The sequence below is a fragment of the Onychomys torridus genome, unplaced genomic scaffold (assembly GCF_903995425.1).
Source record: "Onychomys torridus unplaced genomic scaffold, mOncTor1.1, whole genome shotgun sequence".
Classification (NCBI taxonomy): domain Eukaryota; kingdom Metazoa; phylum Chordata; class Mammalia; order Rodentia; family Cricetidae; genus Onychomys; species Onychomys torridus.
The window spans coordinates 115,034-127,622 of NW_023413635.1; the positions used below are offsets into that span (position 1 = coordinate 115,034).

The 12,589-nt window shown below is 38.9% G+C and overlaps 1 pseudogene; it reads right to left on the bottom strand.

Moving 5' to 3' along the window:
- Positions 1-10,973, bottom strand: part of LOC118576370 — a 29,611-nt pseudogene extending 18,638 nt beyond the window's left edge.
- Between the last annotated feature and the right edge of the window lie 1,616 nt (positions 10,974-12,589).

Genomic DNA, 12,589 nt, shown 5'->3' on the forward strand with positions numbered 1-12,589 from the left:
TACCCCATTTTTAATTTGGCTATTATTAGCTTGATGTTCTTATTCATTTGAGATACTAATCTTCAATGTCCAGTTTCCTACCAATATTTATTAAGTAGGCTGTGTCTTCTACACTGGTTTTTGGTGAATGCTTTGTAAAAGCTCAGCTGAATATCCCAGTGGAATAGAATTATGAGTTTTAAATCTTGATTTCTTAAAATATTTATATAATACAGAGAGAGTTAGCACTGTGGTTCTCTGTTACTATTGCCCTGGTTTATAAATGGAACACACGTATTGTGAGACCTCCAGCATTATTGCCATTCTTCCACTTTGCTTGGTCTATCTGGAATCTGAAATTTTATGCAACATTTTTGATTGTTTATTCATATAGTTTTTTAGTTATGTTTCAATGGAATTTTCATGAAGATTGCATAGAATCTTAGATTATTTTGGTAACAGAAACTAGTATTAATGTACTGTACTGATTGTGCCAATCCATCAACATGTCAGATAGTTTATCTTCCATTGTCTTCTTGTTCTTTCCTCATGGTAATAAAATTTTCACCATGAAGACACTTGAGTTCTTTGGTCGCATTTATTCCCAGGTATTTTATTCTGGGAAGTTATTGCAACTGTGGTTGCTTTCTTGACTTTTTTCTCAGTATCAACATTCCTTGTACACAAAAATGATATTTTGTATCTTGATTTTGTATTCTCATATTTTCCTGATGGTATTCATTATGTCTAAGACACACTCAGGGAGTACTTACCACCTCATGTACAAGTTCATACCATCTGCTGGTGAAAAAGTTTGATTTCTTTCCTTGATTCTTAGCGTTCTTTCTCCTGGGCTTACTGTTTTAGCAGAATATGAGCAAGACTCACTTTTGTGATATAAGAATGGGCATCTTCCCTCGTTTGGTGTTTCTAAAGGAAGGATCTCAGTTTTCCTCCATTGATGTAATGCTCTACATGGGTTTGTCCTGTGTAGACTTCATCCCATTTAGACGTTATCCGTCTATCCCTAATGTTTTAAGGATACTGTAGATTTTCAGGTGTCTTTTCTGCATCAGTTGAGCTAATTATGTAATTTCTGCCTTATCTAATAAAGCTATCTGTATCACTCACTGAGTTTTGGTATTAAACCATCTTTTCAACCCTGTAATGAAGCCACTTAGTCCACAATGGATCTTGAATTTGGATTGCATGGATTTCTGGAGAATATTTGGTTTGAGTACATCAGTGATATTTGTCTATAATTGTCTTTTCCTTTTTTTCTGTTTTGATGATTCCTTATCTGGTTTTGGTGTGGGAGACATACTGAATTTCTAAATATCATTGTTACTTTCCTTTCAATTTCTAATGGTTGTTTGAATGACATACTTATTGCATTTTCTTTGAGAATCTGGTAGGAAAATTAAACCAAGATGTGGCAAACACCTTAAGCAAGTGTGCTGTAAGGATTGAGATTGAAACAGTACTACAAAACTATCTTCCAGCTAAAAATAAATGGGACAAGTAATAGTCACTGTTGGATGTAAATAAAGTTTCTAATAACTAACACCAATGCTATTAAGCTATTAAATTTTTCTACTCAACAGAAATGGATGAAGTACTATCTAAATATGAATATGAAGGCACTGTCAGCCTGATATCCAAGGAAGATTTACACAAAAAAAATTAATATAAACATTTAGTAAAACACTCTTAACTTTTTGAAACAGGGTCAGGTATATCTCCCTGGCTATCCTGGAACTCACTATATAGACAAGGTTGGTCTTGAACTCACCAGAGACTGTTATATCTGCCTCCAGAGAGCTGGGATTACTGACATACTCCATCATGAGCAGCTATTTAGAGACACTTAATATAGTACTTTTAAAACAAATTAAAGAACTCCTGAGATGAAATCATAAACTATGATCCTAGGCTTCTTTCTAAAGATGAAATAATGACTTGGGATGAGGAAATCTGTAAATGTAATGTATTACATAAATGGCTTAAGACATGAATCACTCATATGACTGCAAACTTCATGATGTCATTGTTTTTCTCTGCTGAGTAGTACTCCATTGTGTATATGTGCCACATTTTCTTTAGCCATTCTTCACTTGAGGAACATCTAGGTTGTTTACAAGTTCTGGCAATTAAAAATAATGCTAGTATGAACATAGTTGAGAATGTGTCCTCATGGTATGCTTGAGCATTCCTTGAGTGGTATAGCTGGATCATGAGGAATAATTATTCCCAATTTTCTGAGAAACCACCAAAATGATTTCCAAAGTGGCTGTACAAGTTTGCATTCCCACCAACAATGGAGGAGTCTTCCCCTTACTCTACATCCTCTCCAACATAAACTATCTTCAGTGTTTTGACATTAGCCATTCTGACAGGTGAAATATGGTATCTCAGAATCATTTTGATTTGCATATCCCTGATGGCTAAGAATGTTGAGCAATTCCTTAAATGTCTTTCAGCCATTTGAGATTCTTCTGTTAAGCAGAATGAATGAAAAAATCTCTTAATGAAAATATAAAAACAAAAACAAAAAAGAAATGAATTATAATGCCATCTGGCTAGATGCAAAGCAAACTCTTTTGGTGTCAAATGCCCAAAATAAGTCAAGAATAAAAGGACAAAACCCTACACTGGTTAAAATTGTCCATGAGATTCAAGCACAGACATATCTTGAAAGAGAAATTCTTTGGGGGAAAGTTTCCTTCATCAGACTGGCTTGTAGACATGTATTTCAAGGCATTTGATTGTTGATTGAAATATGAGGGCCCAGGTCATTGTAGGCCATAACAACGTTGAGCAGACAGACCTGAGTTGTATTAAAAATCAATCTGAGCAAGCTGTTGAGAGCAACCCAGTAGGCAATGTTCCTCCATGGTTCTTGCCTCTGCTCCTGCTGGAGTTTCTGAAATGTCTTCCTTCAGTGATGGACTGTCATCAGGAGAGGAAAGCAAGATAAAAATGTATCCTCTACATGTTTCTTTTGGTTGATATTTTATAACAACAACAGAGCAAACTGAAATATATTCCAGCACTGCAATAATATTTGTGACAAGGAACCAACAATGTAATAAACAGAAAGAAACTCGCTATTTCTGCTAAAACCAAGAAAAACATAAGGGCTTTCATATATATTTTGGGAGTAAGGATAGAACAGAGTCATAAAAGGTATCTTAGTTAGGCATTTTATTGATTTGAAGAGACACTATGACCATGCCACCTCTTCTAAATAAAAGCAATTACCTGAGGTGCCTTGCTTATATTTTCAGAGGTTCAGTCCATTATCATCAATAAGATGAGCATGGCAGCACACTGACAGGTGTGGTGCTAGATCTGAGAGGTTTACATGTTCACTCAGAAGGCAAAGGAAATGGACTTAATGTCACACTGAGGCGAGTTTGAGAAATGAGACCTCAAAAACTGTCCCCACAGTGACACACTTGTTTCACAAAGGCCATATGTGCTAATAGATCCATTCCCTTTGGGGGCCATTTTTTCAATCTATTGTGGAGGTAACTCTGGTTGGCCTGAAACATACTATGTAAAGCTTGCTAGCCTCAAAACCACACAGTTCTGTCTACCACTGCCTCCAGAGTGCTGGGATTAAAGCAGTTCACCACTATGTCCAGCTTCTTTCTCCATTTAATGCTATGCAGTGTTTGAAGTCTTAGCCAAAGCAAAAGGACAAGGATGACATACAAGGGATGCAAATAGGAAAGCAAGAAGCCAAAGTTTGCTCCCTTGAAGAAGACATGCTTCCATTGTGGAATAATATTTTGAGAATTGTTACATTTGATGATGCTGACCAAGGTTGCAAACATGGGTTGCATTCGTTTATATTGCATTCATTTAACCCTGTGAAGCTGTGTTATTTTGCCTGTCTACAACACATGATTGGTCTAATAAAGTACTTCATGTCCAGTAGCTAGGCAGGAGAAAGAACAGAAAAGGCTTTCAGACAAACCGATTATAAAGGAAGATAAATTTTGGAAGAAATGATTGAGAAGTAAGTAAATGGAAGAGTAGAGGACTCTAGATGCCAGCCATCAAGGTACAGAGAAAACAACAGTCTAATATGTAAAGATAGAAATACATAAATAGAGAAAGAAAAAAGGCAAATGCAAAAGGTAAATAGGATCCCTGTGCACCAGCCATTCCAGGGAAGACCTGACCAACTTGTCACCAGGTTCTGGCCATTGGACAAGACCCCCTTCAACAAACACATAAGGAAGGTTCCCCTTCTCGAAGACCTCCAGAAGAACATGCAATCTCCACTCCCTGCCCCCATACCCATCTGACCGAGTCCCCAGCCATTTCCTAAGACTCAGAGAGCATTCCTCAGGTCACAACTGGCCTGGAATTCCCATCTACACCACAAGTGAGTGCCTGTGGTCATACCTGCAAAGGCCTGCCCATACTAACATCCCTGAGCACCAACCATTCCAGGGAAAACCTGCCAACTTGACCCCAGGTTTGGGCCATCAGTCAGCATGCCCTCCCAAAAGGTTCCCTGTCTCCAAGATCCTCCCAGCCGACTCTACAATCTCCATGCCCTTGCCCAAACCAACCGACCAAGACCCCAGCCACTGCCTGAGACTCAGAGACCAACCCCCAGTTCCCATACAGCCCAGAGCTTCCATCTGGACCAGAGAGAGGCTCCATAAATCTGTCAGATCTGTCTGGACAAACAGCACTGATTAGATCAAGAATGAATCCATGAAGAGATGGACAGATGTCAAGGCAGAAGTACAAACAAGAAAATAAAGAGGAATACAGCATCACCAGAACCTAGTCCTCCTCCAGTGTTAGAACTGAACATCTCAAAATGGAAGAAACAGAAGAAAACAACCTATGGATGACATCACAAAGATTCTATAGGCTTATAAAGAAGAAATCAAACATGATATGGAGGAACAGACAAAGAAAAAAATGGGAAGAGCTTCATAAAAAAAAAAAAAAAAAACTAGAGGAAAGGACAAATAAAGCAGAAGAAAACAATAAATCCCCGGAAAGAAAATCATGAAAAAGCAATAAAACAGATGAGGAAAACAGTCCAAGACCTGACAAGGGAAACAGAAAAAATGAAGAAGAAACTAACAGAGGGAATGCTGGAAATAGAAAATCTGAGTAAATGAACAGGAACTTCAGAAGCAAGTTTAACAAACAGAATGCTAAAGATGGAAGACAGGATCCCTGGCATTAAAGATAGAGTAGAATAAATAGATTCATCAATCAAAGAAAACACTAAAGCCAACAAGGTCATGGCCCAAAATGTCCAAGAAATTTGGGACACCATGAAAACACCAAACCTACAAATAATAGGGCTAGAGGAAGGAGAATACCAAGTCAAAGGCACAGAACCTATATTCAACAAGATCATAGAAGAAAACATTCCCAACTTAAAGAAGGAAATGCCTATGAAGATACAAGAAGACTAAAAGACTAGACCCCCCCAAAAAAAGTTCCCTTGCCAAATAATAAATAAACAACTAATGATACAGAATAAAGAAAGAGTTTTACAACAGCAAAGGAAAAAGGCTAAGGGACTTATAAAGGCAAACCCATCAGAATAACACCTGATTTCTTGATGGAGACTTTGAAAGCCAGAAGGAGCTAAACAGATATAATGCAGACACTAAGAGACCATGGTTGCCAGCAAAACTTTCAACCAATGTAGATGGAGAAAACAAAACATTCCAAAACAAAGCCAGATTTAAACAATACTTATTTAGAAACCCAGCCCTACAAAAACCCTAGAAGGAAAATTTCAACCTAAGAAAGACAGATACACCCTCAAAAAAACACAGGCAATAAATAACAACACGGCAGTAAACTCCAAAGAAGAAAAGTACACACACACTACTACCACCAATAAAATAAAATAACAGGAAGGAACAATCACTGGCCATTAATATCCCTTAGTATCAATGGAATTAATTCCCCTACAAAAAGACACAGGCTAACAGAATGGATATAAAAGCAGGAACCAGCTTTCTGTTGCACACAAGAAACAAACCTCAAATTCAAAGATAGGCAATAACTAAGAATCAAAGGCTGGGAAAAGACTTTACAATCAAATGCTCTTAAGGAGCAAGCAGGTGTAGCCATGCCAATAAGCAGCAAAAATAGATTTCAAACTAAAATCAATCAAAAGAGATCAAGAAGGGCATTACATACTCATCATAGGAAAGATCCACCAAAATAAAGTTTCAATTCTGAACATTTACGCCCCAAACACTAATGCACCCATACATATAAAAGAAACATTACCAAAGCTTAATTCACATATAAAATCCCACACATTAATAGTGGGAGACATCAACACCCCACTTTCACCAGTGGACAGATCTGCAAAATCAAAGATTAACAGAGAAATAAAGGACTTAATTGATGTTATGACTCAAATGGACTTAATCAATATCTACAGAACATTTCATCCAAACAAAAAAGAATATACCATCGTCTCAGCATTCTATAGAACCTTCTCTAAAATCAACCACATACTTGGCCACAAAGCAAATCTCATGAGATACAAAAAAATTGGAACCATTGGTTCTATCAGACCACCAAGGTTTAAAGTTAGATTTCAACAACAAAAAAAAGCTTCAGAAAACCTTTAATCTCATGGAAATTGAATAATGCTCAACTGAATCACCAAAAGGTTAAGGAAGAAATCAAGAAAGAAATTAAAGATCTCCTAGAAATCAACAAAATGAAGACACATCATACCCAAACTTACGGGACACTATGAAAGCAGTGCTAAGAGGGAAATTCATAGCACTAAATGCCCACATAAAGAAGACAGAGAAATCTCACACTAGTTACTTAACAGCACACCAGAAAGCCCTTGAATGGGAAGTAGCAAACTCACCCAGGAGAAACAGACAGCAGGAAATTATCAAATTGAGAGCTGAAATCAATAAAATAGAAACAAAGAGAACAATACAAAAAATTAATGGAACAAAGAGTTGGTTCTTTGAGAAAATCAACAAGATAGAGAAGCCCTTATCCAAAAGACAGAGAGAGAGCATCCAAATTAACAAAATCAGAAATGAAAAGGGGGACATAACAACAGACAATGAGGAAATCCAGAGACTCATCAGGTCATACTTCAAAAACCTCTGCTCCACAAAACTGGAAAATCTAAAAGAAATGGATAATTTTCTTTATAGGTACCACATACCTAAGTTAAATCAAGACCACATAAACCATTTAAATAGTCCAATAACCACTAAGGAAATAGAATCAGTGACTAAAGGTCTCCCAACCAAAAAAAGCCTAGGACCAGATGTTTTCAGCACAGAATTCTAACAGATCTTCACCAAGAGTTCATACCAATACTTTTAATTTGTTCCACACAATAGAAGCAGAAGAAACATTACCTAACTCCTTCTATGAGTCTACAAATACCCTTATTCCTAAACCAAACAAAGATGCAACAAAGAAAGATAAAATTGGGAATCCATCTCCCCCATGACAACAATTCCACTCTTGGGCATAGAAACAAGGAACGCTCAATCACACCACAAGGGCCCTTGCTCAGCTATGTTCATATCAGCATTGTTTGTAATAGCCAGATTGTACTCACTCATAGGAGGATACTAGATGTAAAACAAAGATGACTAGACTGCTACTCCCAACTCCAGGGAGGCTACCTAGAAAACAGGACCCTAAGAAAGACACAGGGATTGCCTAATGACAGAAATGGATAAAAACTGGACATGAGTGGGAGTAATGAATGGCAAGTTTCAAGGGAAAGAGAGCTTAGAGGATTGGGAGATCCCAGCTGGATCAAGAACAGAAAGGGAGAACAAGGAATAAGGGACCATGACAAATGAAGACCACATGAGAATAGGAAGAAGCAAAGTGCTAGAGAGGTCCCCAGAAATCCACAAAGATACCTCCACTGTAGACTACTGGCAATGGTCTCGAGAAAGCCCAAACTGACCTACTCTGGTGATTGGATGGCCAAACACCCTAACTGTTGCGCTAGAAATCTCATCCAATGACTGAGGGAAAAGGATGCAAAAATCCATGGCCAGACCCCAGGTGGAGTTCCAGGAGTCTAATTGTCAAGAAAGGAGAGATTCTATGAGCCAGAATTGTTGAGACCAAGATTGGAAAAAGCACAGGAACAAATAGCCAAACTAATGGACACACATGAACTATGAACCAAAAGCTGAGCAGCCCCAACTTGATCAGGCCCTCTGGATAAGCAAGACAGTTGATTAGCTTGAACTGTATGGAAGTCACCCAGGCAGTAGTGGGACCCAGACAAGTCCTTACTGCATGAGCTGGCTTTTTGGAACTTGGAGCTTATTCAGGGACACTTTCCTCAGCCTGAGAGGAAGAGATTGCATCTGCCTGGACTGAATCTATCAGGTTGAGCTGAATCCCCAGGTGAGTCTTTGCCCTGGAGGAGATGGGAATAGGGGTTGTCCTGGGTAAAAGGTGGGGAAGGCTCTGAGGGGAGGGAGATCATAGGACAGGGCAATCCATGGCTAATATGTAAAATTAAATTATACTATAAAATAAAATTTAAAAAGGTAAAGGGGATATTTTAGGATAAATAAAGCTGGCTAAAAAGAAAACCAAGCTAAGGCCAAGTAGTCACAAGTAAGAATAGAGTCCATCTATTTGAGGACAGGGTGTTGGGTCTCCCAAATACACTAAAAGTAAAAAGAGAAACCAACAACAGGCTTCCATAATTGAGATCCTAAATACTCCACAGAAAATATTTACATCAAAATGGCAGAATTAAAAATTACCACAAAAACAGTTTCTTTCCTACATACAAAGAACACATTTGCTGAAAAAGAAATTAAGAAAACCTCATTCACAATTGCCTCAGAAATATGGCAAAATAAACTTAGTAAAATCTTGAAGGACATCAATAATGGAAACTTTAAAATAATGAAGAAACTGAATATATCATTAGTGGATGGGGAAATCTTACACACACACACACACACACACACACACACACACACACATATATATATATATATATGTGAATGCTCAATATTGTAAAAATGATTACTTTAAAAATTAAGAGAATATTTGGGAATAGGATGGTCGAGCTAGAATTGGGACGGAGTGGGAGAGCAATGAAAGAGATACCACAATAAAGGGAGACATCATGGGGACAGCTAGAAACTGAGTACTAGGGAAGTTCCCAAGATTCCTCAAGGATACCCCAGCCTAGACTACAAGTAATAGTGGAGAAATGCCTGAACTGGCTTACTCCAGTGATCACATCAGTGGATACCTTATCTGTCACCATAGAGCATTCATCCAGTAACTAATGAAAGCACTTGCAGAGATACACAGCCAAAAATCAGGTCAGCACCAGGAGTTCAGTTAAAGAGTGAGAAGAGGAATTCTATGAGCAATGGGCATCAAGATCATGATAGAGAAACCTACAGTGAAAAACCACTCCAAACTAGTGGGACTTCATGAACTTTGACCAACAGCTGTGGAGCCTCCATGGGACTGGACTAGAATCTCTGTATAAGGGAGACAGTTGAGGAGCTAATCTGATTAAGGGGCCCCCTGGCAGTAGGATCAGGATCCATCCATGGTGCATGAAGTGCCTTTTTGAAGCATACTACCTATGGTTTGACACCTTGCACAGCCTTGGTGCAGGGGGAGGGCCTAGGTCCTGCCCCTATTGAATGTAACAGACTCTGCTGAATCCCGGTGGGAAGACACTTTGTTGGAAGAGGGCATGAATTTTGGTTTGGGAGGGTGAGGAAGATGGAGGGGTGGGAGGAGAAAAGAGAGGGAGATACATTGTTGGTGTATAAAATTAATAAAAACTCCTTTAATAAAAATGAAACAAGAAAAAGAGGAGTAGAGGGAAATATAAGTATTAGGGAATAAAACATTTAGACTTAAAAATCAGAGACATACATCTTTACAGAAGGAGAGATGACCCAGTGTGTAGTCTCCCCATCGCAGTTTCAAACATTGACAGCAACCACAGGCAGCACCTGCCACTATAGCAAGTGAGAAGGAGATTCAGCAGTCACCACTCTAAGTGATATCCTAGCTTTATCAGAATGGCAACACAGCATTTGAATTGCAAGCATTCCTTTTTGTCTTTGAAGGTAGAGATTGACCTGGCCTTTGTAATCACTAAAAGCCTATGACTGTGCATGTGTTCAAGAGAGGGAAGGAGAAAGGACACACCCAAGTACCTCACAATAGACAGTCCTCATTCATCCTCACCATCACAGATTCAGAGGTGTGGAGTGGTCACATGCAGGGTATCTGAAAGCTTAACTAAATGGTTACATGGAAACTCTCCCCAGTTAGGAGTGCCACAAACATTAGAGACCCTCCATCTGCATTAGAATCACACACTGATACACATGACATTAGCAGACTCGGGAAGATACTTGAATGCACTTTGTGACTACTGAAATCATTATAGTAGTCTGTAGTTTCTTGTCTTAGGACACCACTGAACACCTCACAATGGCCCCTGTGAAAGGGAAGTCTACCTATGAGAGAACAAAGTAAAGAATGCTGTTATCAACTTGGCATTCAGCCTTGTAAATGGAGGCTAATTGGGAAAAAAATTTAAAAGTCTCACAGCTTCATAGTGAGGAAAGTGTGATTGTTAAATATCAAAACATATTTTGCATCACTTCTTGGTGATGAGCTTGGGAGAAAAGCACAGAAACTCCCTGCATTTCTCTGCCCATTCCCACCTCTATGCTGCATTATGTATCATGACATTCACATGAAAAAGGCAAACACACTTACAGCAAATCCAGGGCATAGCTGTTATACTCTTTGTCCACCTGCACTTCAGTGCTTGGCACTGCAAAAAGGAAAAAGACAGAACCTGTCACCACATCTACATGCTTGTCTTGACTCTGCTTCATTCTCCAAAAGCACTTGGGGTAAGTGAGGTTGGACAGGAGAAGGGGGGTGTACAGCATCCAGAAGAAGAAATACAGAGTGATCATCATGTCAAGTCTCCAAATCTCTAAGCCAGTAGTGTGGTCTGTGGATGCATATCAGTTTATCAAATGGATAACCATGTATTCACATCTGCTTTTATGTCTGATGCCCACTGAAGAAAATACTTATATGGATGAGATGCCTTCCTCTCCAGGTGGCTCCACTACCCTGGAGAAATGCCAAGCACCCTATGACCTTGGGCTCTGAAGTTGAGGTCCACAGCAGAGGTAAAAACATGGTTTGGAAAACAATCTGAGGACATCTCAGCCTCAGGTCCTATGACATCAACTCATATCCCTTGGTATTGAGGCCCATGGGAGAAAGCAATGTTGGGCCGATTGGTCCCAAGACAGTATCAATGAGTTACTTGTTTGAAAACCTTTAAAACTATCTAAGCGAAATGTATGAAGATCCACAGTTAGATGTGAAGGTAAAGTTTTGAAACGACCAATGACATTCAGAGTTCATGTGGACATACTCTGTGTTCTATTCCCAAGTACAAATCAGACAGCCTCCACCTATGTGCACAACATCCACCATTCATGGAGTATGACCCATGCTACACCATTCACAGAGACCATATAACCAACCAGTATTCCTACTCTCCATGTGTGAAGCTACAATAATCAGGTCAAATCCAGAATTTGCTTGGCTTATACTGTGTCAAGAAATGCCCACAAATCATTCTCCATGAGAAACAAAGTTGAGTATTTGAGTTATGAAGCATGAACTACTTCTCTGAAGTCAGCACCATCTGATGACCTACTTCTTCAACTTTATCCTTCTTTATCTACTCACTCATGTTTATCTTAGACCCCAGTAGTGACTATGAAGCAGCACCGTGTTCACTAGCTTAGAACCCATTAGTCAGATGGGCAATGGTGGTGCATGAATTTAATCCCAGCACTCAAGAGTCAGAGGCTTAGGGATCTCTGTGAGTTCATGGCCAGCTCGGTCTACAGAGCAAGTTCCAGGACAACCAATGATACACAGAAAGACTCTCTCTCAAAAAACAAAACAACAAAAGAAGGACATCATGAAATTTACAGGCAGATAGATAGTACTAGAAGAAAGAAACATCTAGAGTCAGGTAACATAGGCCCAGTATGATAAAGATGGTATGCATTCACTTATATGTGGGTATTAGCCATTATATAAGTGATAACAAATTTATAATCCATAGACCCAGAGAGGTTAGGTATAGAAGAAGGCTCTGGGAAAACACATGAATCTTTCGGTGGGAGAAATAGAATAGATTATATGGGTGGACTGGGGTGAGAGAACAGGAATCGGATGTCAGGTGGGCAGTGTGAAGAGAAATGGGGTTGAGTAAGGGAATCTGGGGACAGACAACTATAATTGAGGAACAGCTGATGGATGATATAGAAACCTAGTGCTTTGAAGATTTCCTAAAATAAATGTAGGGGATCCTCATGAGGTGTCCTGATACTGGGGGAGATTGAGTTCCAACTGGCTTGGCAATCACTTGTTACTAAATAATGTAACAAAAACCATTTTATTTGTGCATTTACTTTACTGGTGGTGTGAAATTGAATTTGCAATATACCCTAGGTGTACTGAAAGTCATCATTCATTTTTGTTTAGTTAAAATTTTGGACTT